This window comes from Antechinus flavipes, chromosome 1 (genome assembly GCF_016432865.1).
Source record: "Antechinus flavipes isolate AdamAnt ecotype Samford, QLD, Australia chromosome 1, AdamAnt_v2, whole genome shotgun sequence".
Lineage (NCBI taxonomy): Eukaryota > Metazoa > Chordata > Mammalia > Dasyuromorphia > Dasyuridae > Antechinus > Antechinus flavipes.
In genome coordinates this window covers 618,127,277-618,145,254 of record NC_067398.1, presented here as the reverse complement: position 1 = coordinate 618,145,254, position 17,978 = coordinate 618,127,277, and positions in this window count along the sequence as shown.

Below are 17,978 nucleotides of genomic sequence, written 5' to 3'. Positions count from 1 at the left end.
ATTTCTCTCCTCTAAACCCAGTAAAGACTTAAAAAAGACTGTTGAATAGACTAAATGGATGGTTGGGTATTGATGGATGAAGAGTTTTGTTTTTTGTTTTTTTTACTTTCAGTTAACACATCAATTTGGGCAAAGTAAATGACTCAATGGATAGAGAGTGACTCATGTTCCTGGGCTCCTGAGTTCCTGACACTTAATTCTGTTTGCCTCAGTTTCCTCATCTGTAAAATGTACTGGAGAAGGAAATAGCAAACCTCTCCTGTATCTTTGCCAAGAAAGACCCAAATGGGATCACAAAGAGTCTGAAATGACTGAACAATAACATACTTTCTGGAGATCTTTTAACCTAAAAGCAATTTTAATGTAATATTGGGATTTCAAGAACCAAAAGAGGTCAGTGGGGATATGCATGTGGTCATTTCATCATGCACACCCCAATCATAGTTGGTGAGCAAATTCATCCCCACAATAAATATTGTGCCAGGTGCATACTTGGAAAATGCTTGGTGACTGAATGACTAATTTCTGACTAATATATCCTTCAGTTTCAAGAAGAGCCTTAGGCTCTATTGCCACCAGCAACTTAATAAATGTTAGTTATTGAGAATTATGCTGACCTTAGCTATTCCTGGTTGTGAGGAATATTAAGGATGAATTGAAGGAACAGGGGGTGTTGGATCTGGAGAAAGGCAGACCAAAATGTTTCTAAATATATTTACAGGTATCCCACTAGCTGTGTGACCCTGGGCAAGTCACTTAATCCCAATTGCCTCAGCAAGAAAAAAAAAATTATTTACAAGTATCTCTCAGGAAGAAAAGGCACATTTATTCTACGGAAATACAGTAAGAAGACTTTGAACAGATGATTATATTAATAACAAAAACAATAGTGCTTTAATGCCCATAAAGTACTTTACATAGATTATTTCATTTGTTCCTCACAATAGCTTTGTGAAGGTGCTATTATCTGTGCTTAGCCATAGTCTAATTGAGGGAAGTAGAGGAGATAAAAAAGGGGAAAAAAAGAAAATAAACCAGGCACCTCAGAGAACAAAAGAATAATCTACAAGGAAGCAAAGAAAAGATGGATACTCATGAATATAATTTCTTCTATTATTATGTATTCTTTCTTGAAATGGAAACTTATTGTTATATATTTTTAATCCTCTCTATTGTTCTGCTGAGCAAATGACAATGTTTTGTTTTGTTTTGATTATTTTCCTTTTCTGGCTTTCTTTTTTCTATTCTGTTTTTTTCCTTATTTTGCATTTAATTCAACAAACTTTTTTCTTTAATTTTTCTTTAATAATTACTTTACATTGACAGAATCCATGCCAGGGTAATTTTTTTTAACAACATTATCCCTTGCACTTGTTTCTGTTCCGATTTTTTTCCCCTCCCTCCCTCCACTCCCTCCCCTAGATGGCAAGCAGTCCTTTATATTCAACTAACTTTTAAAAACAAATAAATATTTTACAGATTAAGAAACTGAGGCTAGGCCTTGACCTTTCAAGAATCTGAATTCAGATTTTTCTGACTCCAAATTCAGCATTCTATCTTCTACACAAGTGATGTCAAACTTAAATAGAAATGTGTTGACTTAGAAAGCCACAAATTAACATTATGTTGTGTTTTATTTTTATTTATTTTTATTAAACATTTCCCAGTTACATTTTAATCTGGTTTGTGCTCTACTTTTGAATCTTTGCTGCAGAGAGCCATCTAAATGCCTAGAAGTTACCACATTGCTGTTGTTCAATCATTTCAGCCATGTCCAACTCTTGGTGACCCCACTAGGGCTTTCTTGGCAAAGATACTGGAGTGGTTTGCCATTTCCTTCTCCAGAAAAGTTACTGTATGTGGTCACAGAGAATAAAGGACTTTTAAACAAATGATCTAATGAATTGCCTGTGGAGATTGTGAGATCTACATCTAAGGACATATTTAAATTTTATGAACGTCTGTTGTACAGATGGTGTGCAGAAAGGCAGTGAGGTACTGTAGAAAGCACATGGGTCTTAGAATCCAAAGACCTGAGTTCAAGACCTGGCTCCCATATTTATTTATTACCTGTATGATCCTGAGCTAGTTGCAATCTCTTCAATGTTCGATTTCCCAATCTTTACAATGGGGGTAATAATAGTTGCACTACTCACATCTCAGGGTTGTTGGAAAGAGAGCACTGGCATTTTTGTCACAGGTGATTTCTGCTTTGGAAAGGAAGTCAGACCAGTTGACCCCTAAAGCCTTTTGGACTTTCAGACCCTATGATTCTGAGCTCCTCAGATTCGACGAATGCAAACTTGGTCCCTTTGCACCCTTTCACAACCTGGGTTTTGAAATCAGTAAATCAGCCTGACCCAGTAAACATCCTAGCTGATGAGTACCCAGATTCCTAACCCCACTCTTCACTTTTGAAAAATAGCCCTAAGGGATCCCAGCAATAAGATGGGAGGTCAAGGAGAGGCATTGGAGATTTGGCTGCAGTTCATGTGGGTGACCACAGGATTGCCAAAGTTACAAGTTACATGTGTTTCCTTTACTGTTCCTGGACGAAGTTGAGGAGAATGAGCTGCTGGGAAGGGAAATTGACAAGTAGCAGGCCTGTCCATGGGGTGAGATCTCTGGGCTAGAAGTCAGAGGATTTGGGCAATATTCCTGACTGCCACTAGCTTGTTATTGCTTGCTGTCAGTCACACAATCTTGGAGCTACAAGTCATCTTGGGGATTCTATTTAAAACCCTACCTGAGTAAGAAACCCTTCTGTAACATTCCAGACTAGTGTTCATCCATCCATCCATCCATCCATCCATCTGCCTTCTCTTAGAGGGAGGGCAAGTTCTCTGCCTCCTAAGGCAGCTAGATCCACTTTGGGATACCCCTGGAGCCAACTCACTTTGTCACTCTGCTGATATCCCCCATCTTTAAAAAAAAAAAAAAAAGGAATACTAAAATGTTCTTAAAAAAAAAAAACCACGCAGTTCTGAAAGAGAATTTAGAGACTATCTAATCCAACTCCCTCATTTTACTGGGGAGGAAATGGAGATCTAGAGAGGTCAAGAGACTTGCCCAATGTCAGAAAGCTAATCATTAGTGGAGCTGGGAGTAATCCTGGGTTTCCTAACTCTCAGTCCAGGACACTACCACAGCACCAGACTGCCGCCCTCTTTATGGGGACTGATAAGTACAATTTTGTTTCATTTAATATGTTGTCTTATTTGTAGACTAGTATAAATTCCTAGAGAGCAAGGATTGTTTCTTTTTTTTTCTTTCATTTAATTTTTTTTTTCCTTTTTCAATATGTTTTTATTTCGTTAAATATTTCCCAACTATATGCTTTGGTTTTTAAAATTCGTTTATTTAAAGTTGGAATCCCAAATTCTTTCCCTCTCTCTTGCCCCTTCTCCCTCTTTGAGAATGCAAGCAATTTTATGCTCATTATACATGTGAAGTCATGCAAAACATATTTATGTATTAGCCAAATTGCAAAAGAAAATACAGATCAAAAATAAAAACAAAAGAAAAATAAGGTAATAATGTGTGCCTCAATCTGCATTCAGAGTTCATCAGTTTTCTCTCTCTCTGGAGGTGGATAGCATTTTTCATCATGAATCATTTGGAGTTTTCTTGAATTGTATTTCTGTAAGTCATTTACAGTTGATCATTATAAAATATTGCTGCTTCTATATGTAATGTTCTCCTGATTCTGTACTTCATTTTGCATCGGTTCATATAAGTGTTTCTAGGATTTTCTGAAACCATTCTAGAGAGCAGGGACTGTTTCATCCCTGCCTTTGCCATCCCAGTGTCTAGCATATAGTAAGTAAATGCTCTTTGTTGGATGGATGAATGGATTCAGTCCTCACAACAACAATGAGGTACAAAGGGCAGACATTATCATTCCCCCATTTTATAGATGAAGAAATTGACACAAAAAAGCAAACTCTCTGAGTTCACATTATATCTGAAAGAATAATGACTAAAACCAAAATCATAGACTGAAAGATGAAAGGGATATGGAAGCCATTTTGCTCAATTCCTCACTTTAGAGATGAGGAAACTGATTTTAAATGACTCTTCCAGATTCACACAAGGAGCATGTGACAAAGGCAAGATTTGAAGTCAGATCTTCTCCAAAGATGGTGTTCTTTCTATTATACCTAATTAGAACTCCTAATTTCTAGTTCTGTGTTTCTTCTGAATATTTAGGAATATTAGGAATAGGATATCTAGGAGGAAGGAAGGAAGGAAGGAAGGAAGGAAGGAAGGAAGGAAGGAAGGAAGGAAGGAAGGAAGGAAGGAAGGAAGGAAGGAAGGAAAAAAGGAGCCAAAGGAAAAAAAAAATTTTTTTAAACCTCAGACTCCTTAAAGTTTGATTTCAATGTAGGCAATCAGACAATTCAGTCAAGCCATCTTTAGGACATACATAAGCCATGATTAATTCAAAAGAGAAAATACTTTCCCCAGTGAGGTCAGGGAAGGGCCCATCAGGTGTCCTAATGCAGAGACATTAAGATGAAAAGTCAACCTGCTTTAAAGGGAGTGACTGGAAATTTTGTTATGTTACTCTGTGTGTTGAAATTAACTTATTTAAATGTCATCAAGCAATTTAAATAGTTACTAAGCAAGTTTAGTTGGTTGTTTCCATATTTCCTCATATTCTTATTTATCTTTTTATGGCAGATCATTTTTAATAATATCCTGAATGTGATGTATAAGATAGCATTTCCTCAATTTTTAAAAATGTTTTATTGATAACTTTTATATTTTTACATCCCTGAAATTTCTCCCAGTATTTTTTCTTTTTTCTTCATTTTCAGAGAGCTTTATTGTCTAAGAAAGAATTTTTTTTTAAGGAAACAGCTTAAAGGAAAAGTTAATGGAGATATTTAGGAATCAGAACTATCTTAGGTCATATAAGTTAGAACTGGAAGAGACTTTGGAAGTCATCAGTGCAACCTCTTCATTTTTACAAATGAGAAAGGTTAAGTGCCTTGCCCATAGACACACAGATACTAAGTAGCTGAGATTCAAATTCAGGTTTTTGGATGGCAAAAATAACTTCTGCCTAAGTGGCATAGGAGTAGCTAAATGGTGCTAGATGGATAGAGCAATAAGATTGGAAAAAGGAAAATTCATCTTCCTGAATTCAAATCTGGCCTCAGATACTTACTAACTGTGTGATCCTGGGCAAGTCACTTAATCCTTTGCCTCAGTTCCTCATCTGGAAAATAAACCAGAGAAGGAAATCAAAACATTCGAGTGTGTTTGCCAAAAAAAACTTATAATGGGGTCACAAAGTCTCAAACATGAATGAACAACAACAACCACACTAGATAGCATAACAGATGGAGAGCTGGTCTCAAAATTAAGAAGTACCAAATTCAAATCTTATCTCAGACATTTACCACTTTGTGATCCTGAACAATTACTTAACTACTATCTACCTCAGTTTCCTCATTTGTAAAAGAGGGATCATCATAAAATTTGCCTCATTGGGTTGTTGTGAGAAAAATATGTTGCAATCATTAAAGTGCTGTAAGAATTGAATGATTAATGCTATGATTATGATCCCTGTCTTTCAATAAGATTCCCTACAGACTCCTCCCCAAGTTTTCAGACAAAGCAGATACCCTAAGACAGAGGCAGGATAGATTAATGAAAAGAGCACTCACTTCTGCTGTGTGACGTGGGCAAAGTGACTTTACCTCTCTTTCATTTTCCCCAACTTTAAAATGAAGGAGTCATTTCCAGTTCAAAATCTATAATTCTAAAAAATCATTTAAAATTTTAAAAATAATAAACAGCAATCCCCAGTGAATCAGTTCCCACGTGAAGCCCTCTGGATGGGACAAAGGAGAACTGGTTTCCCCAAATTCGGAATCACAAGACCTGGCTTTACTCCTAACTTTGCTACTTATTTACTATGGGCCTTCTCAAAAAAGGCTGGGCCATCTGGGAGATGATGCAAAGACAATGAAGTGAATTGGATTTGAGTAAGGGAGAGCTACGCAAAGTCACCAGCCTTACTTTTCCCTCCACAGCCGTCTGGATGAGTAGCAAGATTGCTCTGGATACAGTATGAGACCTTGGCCTTTTTTCTCCTTCTTATTTTGGTGAGGCAATCAGGGTTAATTGACTTGTCCTTGATCACATAGCTAGTGTCAAGTATCTGAAAATGGATTTTGAACTCCTGTCCTGACTCCCAGTTCTCTACCCACCTAGCTGTCTCTTCCTCATGTATAAGGAAAAACTAAATAATCTCCAGCTGTCATAAAGTGCATTGGGCAGTAAAATGGCATCTTTGGGGACCAGAAAGAAAAACATATTCTGCAAACAGGAACACCATGCCCAGGAAGTAAGCAGAGACATGATAGGGTGGAAACAGGAGCATTAGATTAGAAGCTCAAAATGACCAACAGGATGAATACAGAGAGAACTGATGCTAAGTGAAATGAGCAGAACCAGGAGATCATTATACACTTTGACAACGATATTGTATGAGGACATATTTTGATGAAAGTGGATTTCTTTGACAAAGAGACCTAACTGAGCTTCAATTGATAAATGACGGACAGAAGCAGCTACACCCAAAGAAAGAACACTGGGAAACGAATGTGAACTATCTGCATTTTTGTTTTTCTTCCTGGGTTATTTTTATCTTCTGAATCCACTTCTCCCTGTGCAACAAGAGAACTGCTCGGTTCTGCACACATATATTGTATCTAGGATATACTGCAACATATCTAACATATATAAAACTGCTTGCCATCTAGGGGAGGGGGTGGAGGGAGGGAGGGGGAAAATCAGAACAGAAACGAGTGCAAGGGATAATGTTGTAAAGAAATTACCCTGGCATGGATTCTGTCAATATAAAGTAATTATTAAATAAAAATTTTTTTAAAAAGATTAGAAGCTCAAAACCCTGAATTCAAATTTACTCAAATCATTGACTCTCTGGTCCTCAGTAGCAGGCAGTCCATTTATTATGGTTAATAAGCATTTATTAAGTATTTATTTGTGCCAAGTAATTTTGCTAAAAGCTGATACATAGAAAAGGACAGAAAAAACAAAAACATGTCCTCAAGGAGCTTGCATTCTAATGGGAGAAAACAATATGAAATCAACTATATTTAAGCACAAGATTTATATAGGAGAGATCTTGGAAAACTCAGAAGGAAAGTAATTACAGCTGGAGGTATGTGGAAAGGCTTCCTGCATAAGGAGGAAAATGAACTGAGTCTAGAAACTAAAAGGTAAAGGTGAGGAGAGAGAGGGTTCTATGGATGGGAGACAGTCAGGAGACAGGTTATACTATGTGAGGAACTCCAAGCAGGTCAGCATAGCTTGATTATACAGTGCACGGCAAGAAGTAATGCTAGAGCAAACTGGAAAGGAAAAGGTCAGAGTAGGAAGAGCTTTATATGTCAGCAAAAGGGTGTATATTTGATTCTGGAGGTGATAGAGCTTCTGGAGCTCATCAAACTGCAGGAGTGACAAGATCAGATAGATACTTTGGAGGAATCCACTTGATTTTCTCTAAGCCCATTTCCAATTCTCAACCTAAGATTCTAAAACAGCATGAGCAGAGCTTAGGGGACAGGACTGTGTATGTGTCTGTGGGTGTGCATGTGTGCACATGAGCTTAAGCATTGTTTGCAAGTGTATATTCTATGTTGTGTGCACCTGCATGTCTATCCATATGTGTGCATGCCTTTGGTTTTGTTTTTTTTTAAAGGACAAATCTGTTAAATGTCTTCAGCCTTTTTCTAGGGCTAGTCATCAGAGCTGGGAGAAGGAAGAGGGCCATCTGGGCTCCTGATTTGATCAAAAGGTTGAGAAAAAATAGGCATCCCAAAACCCAGATGGGCTGCATCTGTGACTCATTGTGTTGGCTCCAGGCAGTTAAGCTGGCTTTCCTCTGTGTCATAAGATGAGAGAACCATAGAAGGTTAGCACTAGAAAGAAACCTCAGAGGCAGTCCTTTAACAATGATACCTGAATAAGAGTCCTCTCTGCAACATCTCTGACAAGTACCCTTCCAACCTTCACTTAGCACTCAGGTGAGGGGCAAGCCCATTTTTTATGGAGGCAGTCCAAGGCCACTTTGGACTACCTCTAGAAGCAAAGAAGTTTTCCTTTAGATCAAATCTGAATCTGTCAATTTTCAGCTTCTACCAATTCCCAATTTTATCTTAGAGACAAGAGAGCCATTCAAATGTTTGAAAACTTCTCTCATGCTCTCTCCTTTGTCTTGTTCAGGGTGAACATTCCCAATTCCATCAATAAAACTCCATATGACAAGAATTCTAATCCCTTCATTGTTGATTGTTCTTAATGAATCTTTGTTTATCCATGTCCTTTCTAAAATATAATGTCAGAAGTCAATGTGAAACTACAGATGTAATCTCACCAGAATAGGAGACACCAGGATTATCAGCTCCTTCATCTGGGAGAGTATGCCTCTCTAAATGCTGCCAAAAACAACAAGATTATAGGATGATCAATTCTGATGGACGTGGCTCTTTTCAACAATGAGAGGATTCAGGCTAGTGCCAATGGTCTTGTGATGAAGGGAGCCTTCTTCACCCAGAGAGAGAACTGTGGGGACTGAATATGGATCACAACATAGCATTTTCACTTTTTTGTTGTTGTTTGCTTGTATTTTGTTTTCTTTCTCATTTTTTTCCATTTTGATCTGATTTTCCTTGAGGAGCATGACAAATGTGGAAATATGTATAGAAGAATATCACATGTTTAATGTATATTGAATTACTTGCCATCTAGGGGAGGGGAGAAGGAGAAGGATGGGGAAATTTGGAACACAAGGTTTTGCAAGGGTCATCGTTGAAAAATTATCCATGCAGATTTTTTTTTGGTTGTTTTTTTTTTTTTTCAGGTACAAAGAGAAAGCATTTATTTAATCCCTGCAGGGAGAGGCCCAGACACACCTGGGAGCCATCACAACTCTGCCATGTGCTCCTGGAACCTGGCCAGGTTCTGCCTTGTCCAGGACTTAAAAGCAAAAGACCCAAGCCTTCTCATTGGATAGACTAAAAGGACCTAACCATCTTTAACTAATGGTCACCAAAGTTGTCTGCTTCCTGTAACTTCATTAACTTCCTGCATCCCAGGGTTTAAGATTCATCCCTCCAGAGATCATGTGACTTCCCAAAACCCAAGGCTCAACTGGGTATAGGGATGATGTGACTTAGACCCAGTCCTACAAACCTGTGAAAACATCATCCAATCAGTCCCATTCAGTCCCTCCTCTTTTTCATCCATTTGAAGATTTCTCACCCCAATATATACATCTTCCACTAGGGCATCCCTGTGACCTGGGCCTTCAGGCTGGTCCCTCTTCAGTATTAATGTAATCCAACCTCTATCATTTAGAACCAACCCCTGCACATCAGTGGAAGCTTCAGGAACCACTTTAGCTACTCTTGAACTACTCCAATGATTAAGCGTATAAGCAAGCGGGTGACAGGATATTGCTGCTTAAAGCAATGAGCAGGGATCAGACCCCGCTTCCACCAACTCCCACAGTCATCACAGAACAGATTGGCATCTGGCAGCCATAGAAGTCCAGCACTGTGGAGGCCTGAGGGCCTCAGGGCCATTGTCACACTATTCCCACCTCAAGCAGCCCAGACCCAGACTCATTTGGGACAAAGGGACAAAGGTCTCATCGTCTGGAACTGCTTCAGGCTGACCAGGGGCGTGGAGCTGGCCGGGCCCAGTGGGGTCCGGACTGAAAAGGGGAGACAAGTGACTTGTAGGCAGGAGCAGCAGTGGCCGGTGCTGTGTCAGAACCAGGTCTCAGGTGATTTCAGGTTGACCAAGTGGTTGGAATTTCATGGCTCAGTCTGGAAGAAGCAACTCTCACAAATGTATTGGAAATACAAGGACTAAATATAATAAAAGAGAAAGAATAAACAAGGGTAGAGTTAATATAGAGGTTACTAGGGATAATAACAGTAACCAGAAACCCACCCAGAAGAAGGCTGGGGGGGAAGAGGGGGGGAAAGAGACAAGGCTATCATAAATGCCTCTCATCCAAATACATGTAGATGTTTTGAAAATAAAAAGCTTTAATAAAAAAAAAAAAACTTAGGCAAAAAATAAAAATAAAAGTAAATGTTGCCAAAGTTCACCTTAGCCTTTTGGCTACTATAGTGAGTGCACTGTTGTGTAAACTTGTGGCTCACAAGATCTCCAGATCCTCTTAGCCATTTCTCTTCTCTCAAGTCCTTATGAAAATCATTTTTTGAGCCCAATTGTACGATTTTACATTTATTTTTGTGAGGATACTGAGGTTTTTCCACTGACTAAAATATAGTGCTAAAGAAATCAAACTTTATAGAGGGCAAATATACAAAATAAAGATAGGAATTAGACTAAATAAGTGAAGTTTTTTTTTTTTTTTTGGCCTTCTTAAATTACCTCTGTGGTTCAAATTCATTTGCATGTTAAGCCAGAGAGAATCTTGGGAAGAATCACAAGTATCTAACCCTAAACTAGAAAGTAATTTGTATCAGAGGACTTTGATCTGCATCCAGACATAGGATTGAAGAGGAAAGAACTAATCTTAGCCTGGGGCAGGTACTGTGCCTGGCTTTTGTAAGCTGGTTGTGGTAGTTTTGAATTAAAGAAATATATAAACTGCTTGTCTTTATGATGGAGAAGTTCTAGCTACTATACCTTAACAAACTGAAGCTGAGATGATTTTACTCACTTTGAAGAGATGAGCTCCTAAAATAGTAACACTGTGATTAGGAGCATCACTTAGCTGAGACCAGCAGAGCAATAATCCTCAAAGTCACGTGGGAAAAGGTCAATAATATTACTAGGAGACAACAGAAATCCTAAAGCCTGAAGTATTTTGATATGATTTTGGGAGAGAAGGTGAGATCAGTTGTGTTGTATTCAGTATGTTATGCCTGTTTGACCATTCTGGTCTAGAATACAGGATGGTTAAGTGATTTAGTATCACATAGCAAGTCCTACTATCTTGAACCATCCTAAATATTATATCTTTTCCTAATTATTCTTGCTATAAAATGGAACTTAATGTAAACCTCAATATTTAAAATTAGCCTATTCCTTAATTTCATATCTTCCCTTTCTCTAATTTCTCTCTCACTCTAGATTTATCCTTAGAAAACAATTCTATTCCTTTATTGAAAGACTGTTACTTCCCAACCTATATTCTCTCAATTCATTCTGACAAAAATTGTCTCTTCTCTTTCTCTTTCTATGTCTGTCAGTGTGTCTTTGGGTATCTTGCTTTCTCTTACAATCTAACCAAATTAACAAAGATTGTCCTGTTTGGAATTTGTGATCATTCATACATTGCAGTTAGACTGATATTTTCTTGACTCTACCCATTAAATAGCATTCACAAAAAGTTTTGCTAAGCAAATAAATATATTGAAGCAGTTAGAAAAGTAAATATCTTTGTTGCCTGCCAATGGATATTCAGCAGCTTCCCAAAGTTTTTCCCTAAAAATATGGCTCCAAAAACTGAATTTACCAGACGTACACAGTGGGATGATCACTTTCTTTGTTCTCTATATTCCTTTTTATTTCATTAATGAATTTTTTTATCTTCTTTTTTCTTTCGTTAGACAACTGGAATTAAGTGACTTGTCCAGGACCAACAGCTAAGATGTGTTAAATGTCTGAGGTGGGATTTGAATTCAAGTGCTCCTGATTCCAGTGCTGGTACTCTATCTACTGTGCCATCTAGCTGCCCCCTAATGAATATTGTTGATGCCTTATGTTTGTACATCACCATCCTTTCTGAATATACTCCCTCATCACCATCACCCATAGAGCCTTCTCTCCTAACAAAGAAAAACAACAAAGCAAAACCAACAAACTTGGAACCTAGTTTGAGTACCTGTGAAACATTGGGGAAGGCAGAAAAGGAATTTCCTTATTTCTTTCCTAGAGCCAAGGTTGCCTTCCATTAACTGAAGGTTAAGAATTACATATTTATAAGTATAGCCTTAAAAAAGGAATTACTTCTCCAGTGTTCTGTTCTGATATTTTAGCTGAGACAGACTGTTAACTGTAGAAAAAGCAATTGCTTCAAAGCAGAAAACTTGAGTTCCAGTCACTCATCTATGCTACCCAAATGACCTTAATCTCTCTAGATCTCACTTTCTCTTTCTAGAAAATGAGAGAATAGGGCTAGTTGCTTCTGACATGTTTCTAGCGCCAGAGTTTGGTGTAGAGACCACTCTGAGACCTAAGATGCTGTGAGATGTTATGATAATCTGCTTATTTATTTTTTATTTTATTAAGCTTAGTCTTAGGGAAAACTGAGGTCCCTATTTTCCTATGTGTGTTTCTATCAGTCAATGAATCTAATCAGTAAATGTTTATTAAATACCTATTATGTGTCAGAGTTAAGGATTAAAAAAAAAAAACAATTCTTAAAGGAATTTATAGTCTAGTATGGACAACAATAATAACAAATGTATATAAAGCAAGTTATATACAAGATAAATAGGAAATAATTAACAGAAGGAAGATACTGGTATCAAGGCTTGGAGAAGACTTCCTGTAGAAAAATGGGATTTTAGTTAGGACTTAAAAGAAGCCAGGAAGTTCAGTAGTTGCACTAGAGTGGGAGAGAGTGCCCTAGGCATGGAGAATAGCCAGAAAAAAATTCCTGGAACTGAGAGTATAAGATATATGAAGCCTTACTCCCCAACATATACTCTTTGATCAGTTGACACTGATCTTTTTGCTGTCCCATAAACAAGACACTGGATATAGTGGGAGACTTTGGGGTTTTAAGCGAAGGTCTTCAAGACATCTCAGTTTGACTAAAGCAGCACTCATTCAGTGATTAATTCTAGGCAACAATTGAGGCAAAGAATCTCCTCTTTCAATAGTCAAAACAAACAAACAAACAAAAACAAAATCTAAATAAATAAATAAATGTGAGAGGGGAAGACCCTCAGATCAGAAATGACTGGTATTTACATTCAATCTGAGTCACTGAGGACCCAAACAAAGGCCAATGGAGTTTGGCCTGGAATCTTTTGCTGACCAGTCAATGAAAATCAGAGTGGTTTTAGTTTAAGTTGTAATCCTTATGAAAGAAATCTAGCCAGTAAATTTGGGAGAATTCAGAAATCCAAAAGTAGTGTGCTTTTCTCCACCTCCATTCTACAGTATGTGTTTAGGAACAAAAGGAACAATGGCAAGCATGATCCAAGTCAAAGGCTCTCCCCTCCTGAATTTTATGTGATGTGAGAGCAAGATGCCAGGTTTTATTTTTGTATTTATTCTTTACAGTATCTGCCAAAATGATCTGCTCATAGTTGCTATTCAGAAATTGTCTTTGGAAGAAATGAAGAAATGAGTGAATTGAATATCCAGAATCCCACTCTGGTCCTCCTCAAAAAACCAAACTAGTCTCCAGATTTTTCTACCTTCTCGCCATAATAAAACTCCCTGTCTTGGATTTCATTGGAGCCTGCATGGATCTAAACCAGTGGTTCTCAAAGAGTGTGTCACTGCATATTGATGTGACATGAGTTTCTCCACAATGCTGCTCCTTAGGCCTCAAACTTCCAAATTCCCCACTTCCAACCACAATCTGATGACTGTTCTTCCTAGCTTGAAATAGGAAAGAAAATCTATAGATTCCCAGTTTTGAACCTCAGTAGCCAAACTAATCCCTATCCCCTGAAAATGCTCTGAGATTTCCTCCCTTTTCATTTTTATTCACATTGTTCTCTCTTCCTGGAATGACTTCTATATTCCATGTGTCTGATTCCTACTCTTCCTTTAAAATTTAACTGACACCGTTATATAAGAAATGACCAGCAGGATGAATACAGAGAGGCCTGGAGAGACTTACATGAACTGATGCTGAGTGAAATGAGCAGAACCAGGATATCATTATACACTTCAACAGCAATATATATGAGGATCAATACTGATGGACATGGCTCTCTTCAATAATGAGAGGTTCCAAATCAGTTTCAGTTGATCAATATTGAACAGAACCAGCTAAACCTAGGAAAAGATCACTGGGAAATGAGTATGGACCACAACATAGTATTTCCATTCTTTCTGTTATTGTTTGCTTGCATTTTTGTTTTTTCTTCTCAGGTTATTTTTACCTTCTTTCTAAACCCGATTTTTCTTGTGCAGCAAGATAACTGTATAAATATGTACACATATATTGTTTTTAACATATGTTTTAACATATTTAACATGTATGAGACTACCTGCCATCTAGGGGAGGGAATGGAGGGAAGGAGGGGAAAAGTTGAAACAGAAGTTTTTGCAAGGGTCAATGTTGAAAAATTACCCATGCATATATTTTGTTTCTAAAAAGCTATAATAAAAAAATGTAAAAAAATAAAAATAAAATAACCTTAAAGGAGATAGCTGGGCAGAGCCACAGTAAATTCCAACTTTTATCTCTGATTCAGATCGACAAATAGGTATTTACTTCAGCAGTAGCATCTTATAATCCATACATCCTTGGGCATTATAATGGAAAATAATAAAGAGATAGCACCATTCTTTACTTTCTTGATTCTCAGACTATTTTTCCCATCCTAGGACCTGGGATGCAGAATATGTTATGGATTCCATTTTTGCATTTTCAGAAAAATCAGAACACACGGTAAGAATAACCACAGCAACAACAATAAAAAATATTTTAATAATAAAAAAAAAGATTTAACTAACACCTCTTCTTTGAGATAATCAGTAATTCCCCAATCCAGAAACCAACTCCTGCTTGTCACAATGATGTTCTATCTATGGTGGTACCAAGCCAAGGAAGGAAAGGAAAGAAAAGGGAGAGAAGATAGCAAGAATTATAAGGAAAAAAATAAGGGAAAATTTGGGGAAGCAAAGGAATCTCAAGACCCAATAAATGAGTTTTAAAGTGCCCACTAATCCTTCTTTGTTGACAGCTTAATCATTCAGAGTATGTAAGTTCTATTCCTCCTGGAAAATAATGAGCTATAGAAAAAAAAAAAAAAAGTTGAGAAATCATTGACTAAAACTCTGCCAATGTTCTTCTGTCATGGAAAATAAAGTGAAATTTATGGACTCCTTCTCAATGTAACATTTTAAAATGCACAGAATAAAATACCTGGAATTACAAAGGAAACCAATGCTAATGAAATACAGTTATCATTAAAAAAAAAAGTTTGGGACACCTTGTTAAGAATTCTGGTCTTAATTCACAATTAGTGCCTGAAGACTTCCCAGAAAATAGAAGGAGCTATCAACAATTTAATTCAAAGGAATGATCTGCACAATGCTGAGAATTTCAAGAACAGGCCTTTGGAGGAAAAAATGCCTTCTGGCATTTTAAAGTATTTCAGAGCTATTCCCATTAAAGCTTCTCTACCTACCTCCTAAAAGAAATCATTTACCTTCAAATTTCCCAGCTTTGCCACTGAGTCATCATGGGATCCTGGATGAATCACTTCAACTCGATCATAATCTTCCTCACAGAGGTCAACTTTCTATCCTCCACTCCATGTTTCCTTTTATGTTGCTCTGTCAATGGGAGAGTTATTGTTAGGAAAGAGTAGGTAGTAAAACTCAAAACCCAACACAAATTCCATTCCCACTCCGGGAAGGAGATTTAATTAGAATGTCCTTTATTTTGTTCCTCTGCTTCTGCCCAGCTCCCCACCCTCCACTTGACACCTTTCTACCCTTCCATCTTTGGATAGATTTAGGAATCCCAGAATTCAGAGAGGGAGATGATAAATTGCTCCCAATTAGGTTTGCCTTTCCATACTCTGCCCTTTGGTGTCTATGTCACATACAAATAATGTGACTGAGTCATTAGAAGGGAAAAAAGGGGGGCAGAAAAAGGCTCCAATTTGGCCTTATTGTGTTTACAAAGCCTGCGAATACTTAGAAGTATGGGAATGAAAATCTTGGCAAGCCACTGGGTTTCCTAATACACATGATGGCTGCCTAAACTAAAGGGATTAGACTCTTATAAACTCAGGGTTATGTATTTCTGAGGTTTCAGCCTTTAAGAAGACTGTTATACAGTCCCTGAGCCTCCCCTGGGCTTGACTGCTTAAACTAACTTGTGATTCTTTAAGGGTAAGGAGGACTATGACTTTCTAGGCTTCCACACAGAGACATACCCTTCCCCATCCTGCCTCAAATCACCAATCTTCAAACTCTTATCTATGTGGTATGAACAAGAGGGAGAATAAAAAGTCAAGTGATGTGGCTTTATTCTAGAGTATTATTGCTCTAGAGAAATCTGATGAGCCTAAATTGTTCTCCATGTTTATCTGGGTTTCAATTTCAATGTTGTATGCATTCCTGAGAATATCTCATGTACTAGGTTCTGCTATAAACTGCTGTAGTATAAAGGTTTTACAAGGGTGAATGTTGAAAACTATCTTTGCACATATTTTGAAAATAAAAAGCTATTATTTAAAATTAGCTTTAGGATAAGCACAGAGAATACCATTTGGCTGAGTGAATATGACTCTTCCAGAGTTAGTGTCAACTACATCCTTGACAATCCCTCCTGAACCTTTCCTTCTCTTGACCTACACAACATTTCTTATACACATAGATGTTGTCCCCATTCCTCACTATCTCCCACTCTAATCCCCATATCCACCTATTTCAGTATTCTCAGATTGTCTGTATATGATCCCAGGAACCTATCAAAGTTCCCAGGATCCCACAAAGTCAAACTGTCTGGGAACTGGTAATGAGGAGGGATGAGAAATAGAAGAGATTGAAAAGAAATATAAGCAGCACATTTCTGTGCCATGGGTTTTTAGATGTTAGGCTATTACAGATAAAATATAGAGAAAAAAAATTTGTTAAATGTAAATTTGACTTACTCAGCATACCTCATAGGATAAGTATTATAGTCACAAAATAAATAGTCTTCCTTTAACATATACATACTAACTTCAGAACATGTCAGATATTATATTTGCAAAGAACATGGGAAAGAAAATCATTTTCTCTAATTGAAAGGAAACTTCTGGTTCAAGTTTCCTGACTTTCCTATAGAGTTACTGACTTTGGGAGAAGAGAAGTAGAAATACCAAGTCAACAGATGCTTCCTTTCAATTTCTTTCCTTCTCAGTTCCATTTCCCAGACACTTTGGGTGTCAATCTTATGACCTCTGCCTTGTTCCTAGGACTACATCCAAAAGAAAGGGAAAATTCCAGAAGATGTTCCCAGCCTGGGACAGGAAATACAATCATCCCTTCAGCTATAATGTAAGTACCAATTTAGGAACACCCAGAGGTTCTGAGACTCTTTGATTTCATCCACAGTCAACAGGAAGTCTCAGAGAGGATGGAGTGCTTTCCCTGGAATTACTAACAGCAGTGGCTGCCTTCCTGTTCTATAGCTCAATTGCCCTGAGTCACTCAATATACAGTGGTATCATTCACAAGAGATCTCCATAGATCATCAACTTTTCCTTACCAATGCCCCTCCATATCTTTGGATCTCAACTCAATGTCATTGTGTACTTTTGTCACGGTATCTCCATGGCACCCTGCTTGAAAGCATCCTACTATAAGAGTGGTGTTCCATATGGCTACCTCAATAATGACAGAAGTCCCAGACTTCTCCATAGAATCAGTCAGATGCAGATAATAAGTGAATAAATCCTAGATAGCTCTATGGAACTAATCGATCAAAAGCATTAAATTCATAATGAACATTTTAGTTAACAAGTGCTCAGATGCCAGAAGTTTCTTCAAGCTGCAAAGAAGAATGTAATCAGCATATTGAAACCCACCATTAAAAAACAAATCACAGATTTAGACATAAAGACATAAAGAGTGATACTATAAACAAATTTGAGAACAAAGAATAGTGTAACTCTAAGATCTGTGGAGAAAGAAGGAATTTGTGGCCAAAGAAGAACTAAGTAGATTATGGAATGCCAAGTGGATAATTTTGATTATATTAAGTTAAAAAG